The following is a 17,013-nucleotide window of genomic DNA, read 5'->3' on the forward strand; positions in this document are numbered from 1 at the left end:
TCTGAGGAAATTCCATACTGTTTTCCACAGTGGCTGCACCAGTCTTCATTCCCACAACAGTGCACTAGGGTTCTCTTTTCTCCACATCCTCTCCAGTACTTATTGTTTGTTGATTTGTTTATGATGGCTTTTTTCACTGGTGTGAAATGGTATCTCATTGTGGTTTTAATTTGCATCTCTCTGATGGCTAGTGATGCTGAACATCTTTTCATATGTCTCTGGGCCCTCTCTATGTGCCCCCTGGAGAAGAGACACCACCTTTTTTAGTATGCTCCATGAAAAAGTCAGTCCCAGGTGATAAGAGTACCAAGCAGAAATACATTTCCAGACACATGCATTTGAAGAATCCAGCACAGGTCATCAGAAAGTCTAACAATATAATGTGTACGCAGTTCACCCAGACTGTGAATGATCTGCTCTGTCCATGGGAAAGATGGAATGCTAGATTACTTTAAACAGCTCCAAATTAGAGGACATACCATGAAGATGAGGAACTAAGAAATCTTATAAAACTAGCTGTTCACATTAATGCCAGTACAGGAGGCAGCTAAAATTTAAATTGTAAAACAGGTAGTGACAAATCCTCAAGGATTCGATGAAGCATGTTTCTCCCTCACTCATTCATTGTCAACATTCCCAAGTTATTTCTTTACTAATTACAGTAGTTTCAAGCATTTAAAATTATTGAATGCAATTCAAAAAAGTATATATCCCACAACAAATATATTAAAAAAGAACTTCACAGTCCCCTGTACGATTGCAAACTTTTCCACATCAACAATCTGTATTAAGGAGGATTTATACCACTAAACTACTAACCATAAAACTGAAAAAACAGACACAGAAAAATGTGGATTTAAATGTAAACTATGCTATTAGGTAAATATAGTAGAAAGCTAAAAGTTATAAGGAAGAAATCTCACAAATTACTTTTATTTTTTATTTTTAAGTGTATTTTATTGATTATGCTGTTATAGTTGTCCTATTTTTCCCCTTTATTCTTCTCCACCCTGCACCCCTCTCCCACCAGCATTTCCCCCCTTAGTTCATGTCCATGGGTGGTACAGATAAGTTCCTTGGCTTCTCCATTTCCTATACAATTCTTAACCTGCCCCCTCTATTTTATGCCTACCATTTATGCTTCTTATTCCCTGTATCTTTTCTTCCATCCTCCCTCTCTCCTTCTTCTCCACTGAAAACCCTTTCATGTGATCTCCATTTCTGTGATCCTGTTCCTGGTCTAATTGCTTGCTTAGTTTTTGATTTTGCTTTTTTTTAGTTTCAGCTATTGACAGTTTTGAGTTTGCTGCCATTTTACTGTTCATAGTTTTGATCTTCTTGCTCTTAGATAAGTCCCTTTAACATTTTATATAATAAAGGGCTGGGTGATGATGAACTCCTTTAACTTGATCTTATCTGGAAAGCACTTTATTTGCCCTCCCATTGTAAATGATAGCTTTGCTGGATATCTTTGCTGGAAATAATAGCTTTGCTGGATAATCCTGGATTGAGGTCCTTGACATTCTTGACTTTGAATACTTCTTTCCAATACCTTCTTGCCCACAAGGTTTCTTTTAAGAAATCAGCTGCTAGCCTGATGGGAACTCCTTTGTAGGTAACTGTCTCCTTTTGTCTTGCTGCTTTTAAGATTCTCTCCTTATCTTTCCTCTTGAGTGATGTCATTATGATGTGCCTTAGTGTGTGCTTCCTTTGGACCAACTTCTTTGGAACTGTCTGAGCTTCCCAGACTTCCTATTTCCTGTGCCAGATTGGGGATGTTCTCCTTCATTATTTTTTCATACAAGTTTTCAATTTGTTGCTCTTCTTCTTCTCCTTCTGGCACCCCTATGATTTCGATGTTGTAATGTTTAAAGTTGTCCTGGAGGTTCCTAAGCCTCTTCTCATTTTTTCAAATTCTTGTTTCTTCATTCTGTTCTGGTTGAATGTTTATTTCTCCCTTCTGGTGCAGACCATTGATTTGAGTCCCAGTTTCCTTCCTTTCACTGTTGTTTCCCTGTACATTTTCCTTTATTTCACTTTTCATAGCTTTCATGTTTTCCTCTATTTTGCCACCATACTCAAGCATTTCTGTGAGCATCCCAATTACCAATGTTTTGAGCTCTGCATCTGATAGGTTGGCTACCTCTTCATCGCTTAGTTCTATTTTAGGAGCATTGACCTATTCTTTAATTTGGGCCATATTTCATTATCTCAGTCGCCTGTTATGTACATTTTTAAGAGATGGAGACTTAAGTATTCATTCACCAGGGCAAGTCAACCCAGGTCATTGCACTGTGACTTTGTATGGGGGGGTGGGTCAGAAAGGGAACAACGTCTCCTGCTTGGCTCTCAGCCAGTTTTCAGTCACTTCCCCAGCTATCCACATCCCAATGGGCCCTTCTGGTGCTGATTCTCCATTGGGTGGGTTTGTGTATGTTCTAGGACCCTGTGGGTCTCTCCAATGAACTCTCCTGTGACGCTGAGAGTTCCTCCTGCTGCCACAACCTCCACAGATTTTTACAGCCAGAGGCTTTGAGGCTTTATTTCCCTGCACTGTAACTGTGGGTTGCACAGTCTGTCTTGCTCCCCAGTTGTTCCTCCTGGTTCATCTGCACACAAATGTGGGACCTCCAGGTCTGCCAGCTACCACCTCACCCACCCAGTCCTCCAGCTACTTCTTTGCTGTGGGCTCTCTCGCCCCTGGCTGCCCATCTCCACCCTTCCTACAGGTCTGGGTAAATGTTTCTTCTTTTTGGTTGTCAGACTTCCATACAGTTATTTTTCTGTCAGTTCTGGTTATTTTCTGTTTTTAATTTTTTGTTGTGCACGGAGGCAAAGTATATCTCCCTATACCTCCATCTTGGACAGAAGTCCCACACACATTACTTTTAAAATGCTAGAACAAAAATTCCACAATTAATACCTTTCCTCCCCAAACCTTATTTTTCAGCAATACAAAGCCCTGCCTGATGTTTTGGTGACACTGCATGTGTTATGCAATATCATGTGCTCAGTCCATGAGAATGACCACCAACGGGAGATGCACCATTATCCTAATGAGTTGCAAAGAAAAAAAAGCACAAATCACTGAAGTCAAGAAGCACAAAAAGGCAAACGGTCAAGTCCCAATAGCTATAAAAATCTAAGACATTATAAGCTTTTAATGAGTGAAGCATGCCATGAGAAAGAGACTTTCTGTCAATAAATCCAAATCCTGGTTCACTAATTAAGCCATTTAATACAGTGTCTGAATATGTAGACACCAGACTTCAATATTTCTTAATTATATTCAATTCCAGGCATATTTTTCCATAAATTGACATTCTGAAATGCCTTTACAGTTCTATGAGATGGGTACCAAAATCTCAAGGGATACGACTACACACTTCTGAATTCTGATTCATCTGATTGAAAATGTTATTTTAAAATTATTTTTTGATATGTGGGAAAGAGTCACATCCAACTTTCTCCATAACTCCAACAACATTAAAGTCATCTACATTAGGCCCACTTTTGATGTGTGCCTTTTCTTTGCAGCACAGCTCTCTAGACCCAGGCCAGTCTGATGAACTAGAACTACCAATTCCAACCTGGCACAGGATCTGCCACATGAGTCACACACACAACACATTGCTCAACTAACCACAGCGGCAACTGCCATCATTTACCACCAGTTAGAGCAAAACAGAGAATTTCAAACCAGTCTTAAAACAGGCTTCAGAAGCCCTAACTATTAATCACATACTTAGACTTTTAAAAATATCAACAGTGCCATTTGTAATAGATGCTCTAGGTTTCAAAAAAGATCGAGATACCTCCTCCCAAGATACAACCTCATTCTGCTTTTGAAGAACACACACACACAGAGTGTTTCTCTATTAGGGGAAAAAAGAAGGATGGCATTAATACTGTCACTAAGTATATTTGTCACTAGATTTAATCTGTATTATCTGGCACAATTTCAGATGTTTACTAGTGTTAAATAATGTCCCATGATATTTAGTAACATTAATAATACGGGATTAATTTAAAAATGTGAAACATGGTAGCTGCTCCAGTGAGCCTCACTTTTTAATCTTCCATGGTACTGAAAAAGGTATATAATTTTTATCAAATTGTTTGGAATTTAATTTAGTTAAAGTCCTGAAGTTACAATTAAACCTTGAGTTAACTTTTTGTATCTGTGTCTCATTCAACAGCTGGGCATATCACTGACAATTCAAAAAAGAATAGACATTAAAAAATAGGTGAAATGTTGTTTGTAACTGCTTTGTATAGTATAAGTACCAGCAAGTCGCGGTGAGCATCCAAAGTAACAGTTCTGGCCAATCAGCCCACAGTTTGGAAGTTCCTGTTACTAGATGTATCATTTGCTTGACTTATTTTTTTCTAATGTTGAAAACCAAGCAACAGACCTGAATGCTGAATTTTTAAAGGACAGAACACCTCAGAGTTCTCTGTGCCAAAGCTAACTCTGAGATTTATAACTAAGTCTCAAACAGAGGAAAACAGGGAATTCAGACCACACCAAGTACCTCATTTTGCAGGAATGAAGTTTCTTCCTAGTATATGCCAGAAGCATGCCTGCCAAACTTAGTAGGTTCCTTCCACCTCCAACATTAAACAGTGCTGCAAAATTTTCCTTAAGCGCATACATCTTTAGCCACAACTAGACTGTAAGCTCCCTCAGTACATGATTCATTTTTTTATGCAACATATCTCTTATAATCCCTATAAATAAAAAGAAAACTGAGCAAATATTGATGGATTACTTGGAGTTGATTCCCTGAATTCAGAATTACATTATCAAACAGACCCCAGAGCAAGAGTTCAATATGAGAAGAGGGGTAGTTTCTGCTCCTGGAGATGTCTGAAACCTTTTAAATTTCATTCATCAGCTCCTGGACCATGCTATGATTACTATCTGGAAAGGAACAGAGGTAAACTAGAGTAAAACAGAGGATAGATCCACATTAGGCAACAGAAGGAATGTAAACCACTAGCAAAACTAAGAACCAAAAATGCAGGAGGATGGAAGCCATGAACTTGCCTAGCCACCTTCAGGCCAGTCCAGCACAACTTCAACTCAGCATCCCGTTCCAGCGGTTCCATTCACAGCAGGAGACTGAAGAGCACATATGTGTTCTTGATTTTCACTCAAAATCCCTGAGATGCAGGAGCTTTTGAGAGGAGTGAACTGAATTTCAGGTGTAATGCACAACCTTTGCACAGTGTTCCTTGACACATCAAAATCACCTGCAAGGGTTTAAAAAGTACGGATGCCCGGGTCCTTCCCCCACAGTTTCTGATGTAAGTGGTCTGAATACAATGCGTGCATTAATAGTTTTACAAGCACTTGGGTGATTCTAAGGTGCAGTCAAGGATGAGCACTTCCGCTTTAGGACCATTTCTGGAAGGTTTGGGTAGTGTGAGAAGCCTCTCAGGGTTAACTGTGTAAGAATAATAGGTAGTGCCATAAACAACCCATTAACTTTTATGAAAACAGCAAAAATGGATGATTCCCTAAAAGGTAGCTTATTTGCACTGATACTTTTTTGATAGTACTAACAGTTCTGTACAAAACCCAGAATTGGTGATGTAGCCACCGGGAAGCCAGAGTGTGTGTTGTGTTGAGAAGGAGCGGGGGCATGTAGGTGCACCTGCATACAGGCCTGAGACACATTTAAAACACCTAAAGGTCCCTTTGAAGTTGGGGGCGGGTCCACAAAGGGACAATGGAGAAAAGGGCCAAAATAAATTCTGGTGTCTTTGCAAAATACTAGCATTCCAAGAGCCTCTGTGACCTGTTCCATGAGCACATTCTTCCACAAAGGAACCCTAGCCCACAAAAATGAAAGAACTATTAATTTTACACTTTCTCACCTACATTAGGGTTTCACTAAGAATTATGAAACTGGATTGTATTTACTTTATACTCCCCCTAAAAGTTTACTTCAGCTCATATTTATCTCTCTCTCCTCTTCTAACAGGACCCTGTTAGGTGACGTTTTTTTATCAATTAACAAACATGGCCAACATGCTGATTTCTAGTTTGCACACGGCATATCCCACCTTCCCAACAAACCAGTAAGTACACAGAAGCAAAGAACATATTTTACATTTACAAATATGTCCTTTGCACTGCCTTCAATATTACTAAAGGCAAATCTAAAATAAAAAAATTGTAAAGAGATAAAAGCAACAAAGAAAAATTAAATCGAAAAAATAAAAGTGAAGCTTCTTTAAGAAGGAAAAATTAAATGACTTTTAAACTGTGGAATTTGCAGAGTTAAAAACAAAGGGATAACTGTGACATACAAGAGTAAGAGTTAATTAAATAAATTTCCTTTATTAAATAGAGGCTGTAATCCACAATCTTGGAACCTGAAAGATCAAAAGGGTGAAATACTAAAATCTGCTCAAGGACCCTGTACAACTCTTATGTCCAAGCAAGGGGATGCTCCCATAAAGCAATGTCTAAAGAAGGAGAGTCAAGCAACCCTCCCCTGAACTCCACCTGGGCCTTCACATTCACACATATCTATGCAGTGAAGGAAGAAACATCTCTCATTATATGAAGAGCCTGATCACTTAAGTTTTGAAATCTGTTCTCTATTTTTCTCTGACCACCATCATGCCAGTAAACTCATTCTCAAATTGTCATTCCTTCTGCTTAAAACAAAAATACCTCAATCCTAGGATTGACTAAAAGTAAGACTAACCTGGGAGGGCCATTCCATTTCAGAACCACTGGAGTGGGTCATTTGTCACTGTCACACATCACTGATAACCTATTTTGGTAGACCAGAAACTGGCTTGAAGCCACCAGACAAGTGTCAAATATGTTCTCAATAAATTAAATCAGAATCTTCATATTTTTATTTAAGGGAAGACAAGCTTTCTTATAATTATTCTTGGAAAGGGATTTGGGGGGAAAGAGACAACATTAACAAAGAAAGAAAAGAAGCTTATTAAAGGAGTAGATACTCTTCAATTGACAGAAAAATCACTAAGTTTCAGAAGCCAGTAGAATCATATTGGCCAAAACACAAAAAGGATATTTACCCTCAGGGTTTTCCCAGAGAAAGTCACCTAAATCAAAAGTATTTACTTTGTGCCTATCAGGCCGTAGGCACTGTGGTTGTCCTTAAGAGGACAGGCTATAAAACATAGACCCAACCCTTTCAAGTGGGTGGAAAGCTGGTCATAATGACATAGTCAACAATTAAATACTGAAAACTCTCTCAGAAAATTTTATCAATAAGTGAAGCGACATACAGAGGAGTTGTATTTCTTCCTTCATTTTTTTAAGATTATGAATATCTGTGTAAGTCAGGGTTCCCTTATTTGCAGGAAGAAATTGGGCAGGAGATGCATCCTTTCCTCTGAGTGTCTGTCAGATCCCCTTCTTTTATATTTTCATGCCTCCCTAGTGTTTGTCACAACAAGCAAAGAAGATGGTTTCATCAATAGTCCTTCCTCAGCAATCAAAAAAAAATCAGTCTGAATGGACTTGCCCACCTGATCCCATCAGATGATCCCCACTCAATGCTCCTGCAAAAGGTAAAAACCTAGAAATGACCCACAATGGAAAAAAAAACAACGGCCCCCAAATTATCCTTTGCCTCTTGCCCCAGAGGAAGAAGCCAACCCATCAGCCACTGGGCAGATAGGGGTATCATGGAATACCACACCCAACTCCAAAAAACAGTAAATGTAAAGCCACATTGGTCGTATTTACATTATGAGTTATTAATACAGCCTAACAATGCAACAGCCATAGGAAGCACTTCTCAGACCAGCTGGTAATCACTAAATATCCTCTTCTCTAGTAATTGCCTACTTCTTTCTATTTGACATAATTCATCAGCCAGATTAGAGCAGGTCATTCTGCAGCAAATAAAGAAAGCAAGGATAACATAACCTGACACATCAGGATGGTCTTATGTGAGCAGCCTGAAGAGTTGCTGCTTTACAAAAAGCTATGAGCTGGCAAAATAACCATATAGCATACAGGTCAGTGGGCACACACTCTGTTTATTGCTACTCATTTCATTTTTGAGTAGCTCAGCACAACTGTAATTGCTAGTTAAGAGATAGACTGGGTCCTATTTAAAAAAAAAAAGTCCCCCCAAATGACAGTGCCAGGAACCAGAATAAATAAAATTTGGAAAAAGCAAAGGAGGGTTAGGGTGGGAGCTTGAAAGCTGGTCACTGGGCAACAAACACTGGCTGTGAAAATCCTGCAGCTACAAGAGATGGAGCCAGCCCAACAGCTGACCGATTTCTGATCTCTGGGCCAGCTGCCTTTCATGTGGAGTTCCCTGTGTGGCTCAGATATGAAGACATTATAACTGGACAGTTCTGGGAACTTTCTCATCCCAGCTCACTGTGCATAGAAATTGGCCCCAACACCCTTTATTGTCCAAGTTCCAAAAAGGCAAGAACTAGGATTCATGATTAAACATCAGCACTGGTTTTAATTCTAAGAGACAACTTTTCTCCCTGTAAAACGTTAAAAAACCCTTCCCCCACTCCAACCCTACTAAGAAAAAAGAACATCAAAGCGCTCAAGTTATTATGCATTTTTTGTCTTTGTCTCTTGGCGCCCTGGTTTTCTTGGCTGTTCTTTATTCTCTCACTGCTCAGCAGCTCCAATTTAGGAATAAAAAACCAAAAAAAAAAAAAAAGGCAGGAGCAGTTGGCTTTGTGCAATTTCCAGGATTCTGCAGAATCTCACTCTCTGGGTCGCTCTTCCCTCTCTTTATCCCCTTCCTTCTTTTCCTTGTCAGATTCAAATCTACACGTCACAAACCAGAACATCATTCAAGCGTTCAATAAACGTTAAGAGAAGTTCAGTGCCTGCCGGTGAAAGCGAAATCTAGGCTCTCTTTGATCTATACTGAAAAGTGGGCATCTCAGCTCTCAATTCCTAGATGGCGGGCTAACCCCTTTTCCACCACCTGAACTTGCCTCCTGAATCAGAGGCAAACTCGTCTGCAGGCTTTCTGATCGGTTCACAGTCTCTCTGCATCTATTTTAACTCAGCCCGGGCACAATCAGAGAATCTAATCCTAGCAACAAAGCCAAAAGCACAAATCCTCCGTGATGAACTGGTTGGCCTGCTCCCCCCGCCCCCTTCCTCCCACCGCCTGAGACTAGCCTTTGAAAAGACGAGCACTGGGGCCAGAAAATTAATACGTCCAAGGCGAGGAGGGGGAAAGCTTCGGTATACAGTGGCCAGGTCTGGTTTTGGCTTCGTTGTTTTGTTTGTGTATTTTTTTTTAAGCACCAAGGACCCATGCAAGTGTGAACCCAAGTTGGAAAAGTCCCCAAGGCTGCGTGCACAGTCCTAGGCGCTGTCCAGATAGTTCTCCCCCGCCCCCTCTCCCGTCTGGCCTGGGCCGGGGGAGTGGGGGAGGTTTGTGCGCATTTGTCTGACACTTGTAAATGGAAGTGGGATCCAACTTGGAAAACAAACGCGCCAGAGTCTGGGTCGGGGAGAAAGGGGGAGGAGAGGAGAGGGAGAAAAAAGACTCTTCCCTTGTTAGCGTGGCCCGCTCTTCCCTCACACCCTCCCGCCGCAGCTACAGCAGGTTCGCCTAAACCAGAAGCCGGGTCTAAGTCGGTGCGAGGCAGCCGTGAGAGAGAGCTCCGCGCCTGAGTCTGCGGGTACCGCCGGCCACTGCCACCAACTGCCCACGCTCCGGGCTGCAGGCACGTCTCCCTCCCAGGAAACTCTTATCCGCCCCCCCCCCCCCCAGGGCGACCTCACCACGTCTCTACATCCTCCCTCCCTCCCTCCTCACATTCATTCGGGGACCCCCTTCCACTGCCTGGTTTGCCCACATTATTACACGGAGCTGCAGCTTCAGGATGCCACTATCACCACCACACACATCCCTGGAGCTCCACCCTTGCGTGGTAGGCTACTGGAGGATCTCTTAGCTCGCAGCCAAACTCCCGCCACCCCCATATCCTTGCCCCAAGAGCACGCCCGCCCGCGAGAGCGGGGCAGGGAAAAGTGAACAATAAAAGTTGCCTTCCGCAAAGCCAAATTGTGGTCAATGTTTAACCATCTCGGAAGTACACGCGACAAAAGTCAGTGGGATAAGGGAGGGAGGAATACAGGCCACAGTACTGCTAAAAATACCCGTGCTCGCCACCTCGCGCAAGCCCGGGGGCCAGATGCACTTTAGCTCAGCGACCCCCACTGGCGAAATTCTGGTGTGCACCGCACGCCGCGGGAAGACAGTCTGTACTAGGACGGCTGCCTCCTTGCCCGCGCCCCTCAGACCCCCATCTCGGCCCCGCACCCACAAAGGCCCGGGCGAGGGGGTCCATCCAGGACCTCCTGGGAAGGCGCCCAGAATACACAGCTGTTGCGTCCTCAAGTTTCCTCCTCCCAACCCAGAGAGGGCTGCAATGCACCCCTAGGACGGTCAGGTCCGCTCAATTTTTATTTTTATTTTTTCCTTCCAAAGACAGTATAACCTTCACTCACGCCCGCCAAATATCATACGCTCTTCTTCCACCGCACTCGGTTTCCCTCTCTCTGTCAAGATAGCAGGAAAAGTCCCTCCTCCCACCATTCTGTAAAAGGCTGTCGCTCCAGTCCGAGAGCCGCTGCCAATTCAGTAAATCTCACCCTGCCCCTGCCCCTCGCAGGCGGGAATGAAGCATGGAGCAGACTGGCAGACTGGTCATCTCTTCCCCCAACACCCCTTCCCCCCCCCCCCCCCCCCGCCCCCCGGCCAAACTGCAACTGGATTCCCAGCTCAGTCCGCTGCTTCAGCAAGCGACGACCCAACTTGTGCCGCCGGATCCCTCATCGGCATCTGAACATCCCCACTGCGCCAGACGGGGACGGGCTACCAAGTAGGCTCGCCGCCTTGACCCTGTCATCCACCTGCACCAGCGGCCGGGACAGGGAGGGGACAGGGACCGGTGCACCCATTCGAAATCCCCTCGCACCTCTTGCCCAAATCCTCAGTCCCAAACTTGGCCAACTCTCCGTGACAACCTCCCGGCTACCGCCGCAGGACTGAACCTCCTTCCCTTCTTGCAGAGGCGCCGGCTCAGAGCCATGCCGAGGCAGGAACTTTACAAGGTGAAAAGTTTCCCCCACGCGCTCTGCCGGCTCTCGTCTCCCAGAGCCCGCCTCAGAGCCCGTTTGCACTGGGCTGCAGGAACTATGGTCCGGATGGCGCGCTCCAGCCGGTGCAACGGGCAGCCAAAAAGATCACCTTAAAAATCCCCACGCACCCTTGCCTCCTCCAGCGATCCACAGATCCACTAGGCGCTTTCTCGGTGGTCTTCTTCTCCTGGAGCTCCAGCCCAGGGCGAGCTGGCCACCCAGCCGCAGCCGCAGCCGCCGCAGAGCTCGCAGTGCGCTCACAGGGACTAGAGCCGTGAGCAGAGGCGCTGGGCGCCTGGGACACCACCGCCGCCGCCACGAGGCTCGCAGGCAGAGGAGGGAAATCGGGAGGAGAACGGCAGCGGGGAGGAGAGGGACGGGGGCGCGAGATCCAAATCCGCAGCCCAGATCACAGCGCAGCCTGCCGGGAGGAGCGCCGACTCTCTGGTGGGCTCGGAGCTGCTGCTGCCGTCGCTACTGCTCGCCGCCTCACTGCTCCCAGCTCCCCATCACAACCGACGCCGACGCACCGCCAAGCCCCTCTCTCTCTCGTCTCCCCCTCTCGCTTCCCTCTCAATGTCTCCTCCTCCCAAACCGCAGGAGAAAAGGGCGAGGGGGAGAGAAGACTCCGCGTCCGAGAAGACTAGCGATCTCCGAGCAGGGCGCTGGGGAAGGGGGTGGGAGGGGAGGGGGGGTTAGCGGGGGAGGCGGGCGAGCTGGAGGGCGCTCCCCGCGCCTGGCCTGCAAGCTGGACTAATTTTAGAGCTCGAGTCTTCCTCCACCAGTCTCTCGGGGCGGAGGATAACACCAACGTGCCTTCCTGCTGCGCGTAGAGTGAAATGCCGGCTTCAGAGAGCGCGCTCACAAACTGTGCAGTCCCAGCCTGTACCACAGCAACGCACAGAGGTGGAGCACGCGTTACTCTCCTAAGAGGAGGAAACTGAAGGACATCGAAGTGGAAATGGCTTCTCTAAGATTCCAAGGTTAGTTTGTAGTGTTAATATAAAAACCATCAAATGTGTACCTCTTAATTGCAAATGTGCTACACAGACAAGGGTTCTACTACTTTCCCACACATTTTTGGACCCTGGGATCATGTGACCACCTTATGGCGAAGGGAGGAGCATTAAAACTGAAAAGGTAACCTGGCACATTTTCTTCATTCTTTCCCTGCCCTCAAATCGTTTTAAGCATTTTTGTCAAAATGGAAAAAAGGCATTCTGAAGAGAATGAGTGATTGATTTAGGGCTTGATGGTTTGCAACTACAACCTGCCCGTTGGCCTGTTCCAACAACTTCTACAGCCACACTCCTCCTAAGACTCCCATAGCACCACCTCCCAACACACACACATTCTGCTGCAGGGGAGCCTGTGCTTACCCCCCTACTCCCCATCCCCAGTCCTCTTCTCTGGGTGTCTTCACTTTTCTGCTTTTCTTTTTCTTCCCTTCAAGGCAGAGAGAGGCAATATTAACAGCGCCCCGCCCTACACACACCAGCTTCTTTCCCTACCCCCACCTCCAAACTCAGCAGCATGCAGCTGTCCCTAAAGCAGACCTATGAGCATTCGAGTTGCCTCCTCGCAGTCTCTCCCCCCAGCTCAACCTTTGGTACTTGGGGAGAGGCACACCAGACCTGCAGATCTGTTCTCCAGAAAAACTCTTTACTTTTTTTTAACCACGAAATTCTCTTTGGGGAGCAAGAGAGGGGTGGCTACTAGGGGGCTTTGTGCTCAGCTACTAGAGTGAGACCTTTGAGAAGCCAAATCAGTTTACCTTTCTGTCTTTCCGCTACCAGTCTGGGGCCTCCTCCCTGTCACAGCTACACAATGGACTGCCATTCTTCACAGGTGGGAAGTTTACTTTGAAAGCCTCTGGCATCCTTGCTGCCTTGACTGCTCCATAAACTACGGCATGATCTGGTCACTGTACTCTGAGACTTTAATGTGAATACTAAAGAATAGTGACAGCCCTCCATACATCAGCTAATTCAGAGGTAATCAGCATGATGTTACCTAGGGCTCCGTTGTCACATAAGGACAGAAGATGGGTCTGGAGTGAGGGAAACCACCAGCAAGGCCAGGAAGACTTACTTGCTCTCCAAAATGTTATCATTTGAATAATTTTATTCTTGTTTTTTATGTCAGCAGTTTTCTAGGGCATTGAAAAATTTATTACCATATAAATATGATCCTACCATGGCATTTTTCTTGTGACCAATGGAATACAGCTACCTACATTGAAGATTTTAATGAACCAATATATTTCCTACCTGTGTGCTTCTGTGGAAGTACTGAAATAAGTTGGTTTCTAAAACCAAGTACTTTGAGTAGAGTCATCTGGTGGTTGTTTGGCCAATGGATGCTCAGGGAAAGAGTACTGGCAACCAAATAGGGCATCCTCCACCTTTTGCCTGGAAAGACTGCCAGATGAGTGTAGGTGTGGCCACTGCTGCTGCTACTGCTGGTGATGCTCTGATTCCAGCTCCTAGAATGTTCTCTTATGCCTCGAAGGCACCGTACAGATAGATGAGTACAAAATCTCTCTAAATTTTAGCCTCCTTTGTGCACCTAGGCAGTACATAGATAATAAACACTCTACTCCCAGGGCAGGAACAAGCCTTTACTGCCTGTGGGTAAGAGACTTCCTGCAAGGATGGTGGAGTGGTTTATGTAGCTGAACACCCTTCTGGTAATTTAAGATTTGCTAGCACTAATTCTCATTTAATACTGATTGTATTAGAAGACCATGGTATTTCTTTAAAAAGTACCTACTGTGTGTTAGTATTGTAGTAGGCACAGACTGATAACCCAGTAACTTTATGGCAACAGAAAATCTGTTTCTCATACAGGGTGGGGCAAAAGTAAATTTACAGTCATTGGTATGGAAAATAATATAGCAATTAAAAAATAATCATATAAAAATAAACTGTTTCCTGTATTCACAGCTTTAAACCCACTTTTGCCACACCCTGTATTTAGATTTCTATCCACAGTTCCCTATACAGGGCCTGACATACTCAATGAGTATTAGTAAATGCTTAATACATATTCAAAGAATGAACAGATAATGAAAGCTTGAGAATCTTCTATTATACCCAATTAATATGATGTATAGGGCATTGAAGTCCTTTCAGAAAAAGAGGCCAAAAAATGAAAAATTATGAACCTATAAGAAAATAATGTTACTTGCTATATTATACCTCCCATACACCACTTTAAGTCCTCTGGGCCTCACCTGTGTCTTTTAGCCTCTGCAGGTATAAGCAGTTCCCAATGGCTCCAGCAAGCTCCATACAGGTTCAATCTGACAGTGCTTTGCCCTAGGCCTCTCTTAATCTCTCTTCCCACCCCAGAGGTTTTCTTTGTTAAACTTTTAGTGTAGACTAAAAGCCAGAAAGAGACAGGAGAGCTTAAACACCCTATGGCAAATCTCTGACCAATGGGAGATGGAAGTCCACCGGTAAATGTTCCCCTTTCTGTCCTCCAACAGAGGATCTTAAAATGTGTTATATAGTGCTCTCAGGTGGTCTTACTGAATCAAGCAGCCAGGAGCCAGAAGCAGCGGCCAGCTTGTACTGGCTCTCTTTCGTTTGCTGGGTCCCTCCTTCCTTCCCTCACAAGCTCACTAGGATCACACTCCCCCAAAATGTACTTTCCATAAGTCCTTGCATCAGGCTCTATTATCTGGCAATTCCAGGCCAAATATTGCCCATTAATATGTATCATCCTAAATATTTACATCAAGGAGTACTCAAGTGATTTTTCAAAACGCGCTATAGCATGCACGTACTTATTTACCCACCCACACACACACACACAGGCTCCTCTTTGTGATCAGTTATACCCCAATCTGTTCTTACTAATCCCATTCAGTTTATTTGTGTTTAAAAAATTGACTATCTGGATGAAATGTGGGCGGTGTAACAGTTGAGCCAGTGCCTACCATATTGTTAAGCCTTCCATAAAACATTCAATAATGGTTTTCTTTAAAGAAGAATTTGTTACCACAATGAACTATAGAGGAAAGTGGTGGAATTTCCTTCAACTTGAGATGGGAGTAGATCTATCAAGAAACTATTATAGTAAGATTTTTTTGGAAACAGATAAATCAAGCTATATCATGAAAGAGTCAGTTTAGGGTGGTAGTTAAGTGAGCAGGCCCTGGAAGTAGACAAACTGACTGAGTTAGAATCCTCACATTCCACCCTCAAGCTGTATTATCTTGGCTAGGTTTTCTAATTTCCCTGGGCCTTAATTGCTTCATATGACCTATAATAGTGCCTATCTTATAAGATTATTGTAAGAATAAATGAAATAATTCATAAAAGTATGTGCTCGACATATAGTAAGCATCCGACAACTTTTAGCTATTATTATTCTTTTAGAGGCAAACTATTAGGCAATTATTTTATATCATCTGAGCTTAAAGTCAGTGCCAGGAGCCAGAACAAAGATTAGACTCTACTACTGTAGAAGGCAGTTAGATAGGCAGAAGCAGAGTAGGAACACTGGGCCAGCTGCCTCAGACACCTGGCAAGGGGCAGAACTACAAGTCCTTGCATGGCCACACCCTTAAGCCATGAAGATGACATCTAGGCCTCAGCTGTGTTTCAGCTCCAGGCTAAGAAAAGCATCAAAACCAGGAGCAGCGCCGTGGCTGACATCAGGACCAGCTGCATGGACTAATGACCCCCTAGTGCCAACCAATCAGTGGAGACCAGGATAGGGGTACACCTTGAAAGCTGATGAATCTTCTACTGAGATCCTTGCCTCATAAGGTTGAAGGACCCAGCACCACTCTTACTAAGGACCACAACCAAGCAGTGCCTTTCCCCACCCAGGGCATGTGTTCATTTATTCTCTCTCTCTCACTCTCTCTCTGCACCTTTCCCTTCTCTCTCTCCACGCCCCCCTCTCTCGTTCTGTGGCTCTGAATTCTTCTCTTAACCAGAACTCAAGTATCGAGATCGCTGAACTGAAGTCCACCCTAACTCTTCTCTAATGCCTGGTGCTGTTGTTTCGCCACCAACACTACTGTCCCTTCCATGTTAAAATTCTGATTCCACCTCCAGATCCGAAATAGCATCTTATTATCCACATAGCTGTTACAGGCCAAACTTTTATTCAGATACAGCAAAGTGATGTTCCAGATATTCATTAATTTTATATATATATATATATATATATATATAATGGGATCAGTTGTGGATGGGAACATTTATTTATATCCTTTTTGTTCTTCATTAATAAATAAAGCCCCTTAGATGCCAGATTTACCTTTTGTGAAACTATGTTTAATAGTTAAGAATGATGTACATCATATACTTCATATATGACTGTAATTTTAACTCAAACATTTTTATAGAAAAATGTTTTTTCATATAACTACATATTATAAAACATTGACGAATATAGAGGAGACATTGGATACACTTTATACCAGTGGCTTCTTATATTTTTTGGTTCACAGACTTCTTCAATTAAATTTATGGAATCTCTTTTTAAACATACACGTATATACACTCATATTTTTTTGCATTCTATTTCAGTATTTCCAGAGTACCTCTAAAGTCCCTCCATAGAACAAAGATTAAGGAAAATGTTTACTTGAGAAAATATTGTCTGGAACTCAAGTTCTGTTTCTTCAAGTCTTTAGTTATACTAGCGCTGCTTTTTTATCTACTGTTTAAAGGAAGAAATGACCTCAGAGGTCAGAAGTATACATCATACCTGGAATAAGCTTGGCTCATTCCAAACTTTTAAGAATTTACTCTTAAATGTGTAGACAAGGCTACCTGTGTTGGGGACCCACTATACAACCAGAAGCGCTCTGAGATAACTGCTACTTAGACTACAAAGCTTATTTAAAAGTATGT

General features: G+C 43.7%; 1 protein-coding gene across 2 annotated transcripts in view; it reads right to left on the reverse strand.

Annotated features, from left to right (window-relative positions):
• The window catches only part of FAT3 (FAT atypical cadherin 3), a 640,331-nt gene extending 628,567 nt beyond the window's left edge, over positions 1 to 11,764 (reverse strand). For both annotated transcript variants that reach the window (XM_028515239.2, XM_036028695.1), the window contains exon 1: positions 11,266 to 11,764. The gene's annotated coding sequence lies outside the window, so the exon portion shown is untranslated. The remainder of the gene's footprint in view (positions 1 to 11,265) is intronic.
• Positions 11,765 to 17,013: the final 5,249 nt, after the last annotated feature.

The sequence above is a fragment of the Phyllostomus discolor genome, chromosome 6, assembly GCF_004126475.2.
Source record: "Phyllostomus discolor isolate MPI-MPIP mPhyDis1 chromosome 6, mPhyDis1.pri.v3, whole genome shotgun sequence".
Taxonomy (NCBI): Eukaryota; Metazoa; Chordata; class Mammalia; order Chiroptera; family Phyllostomidae; genus Phyllostomus; species Phyllostomus discolor.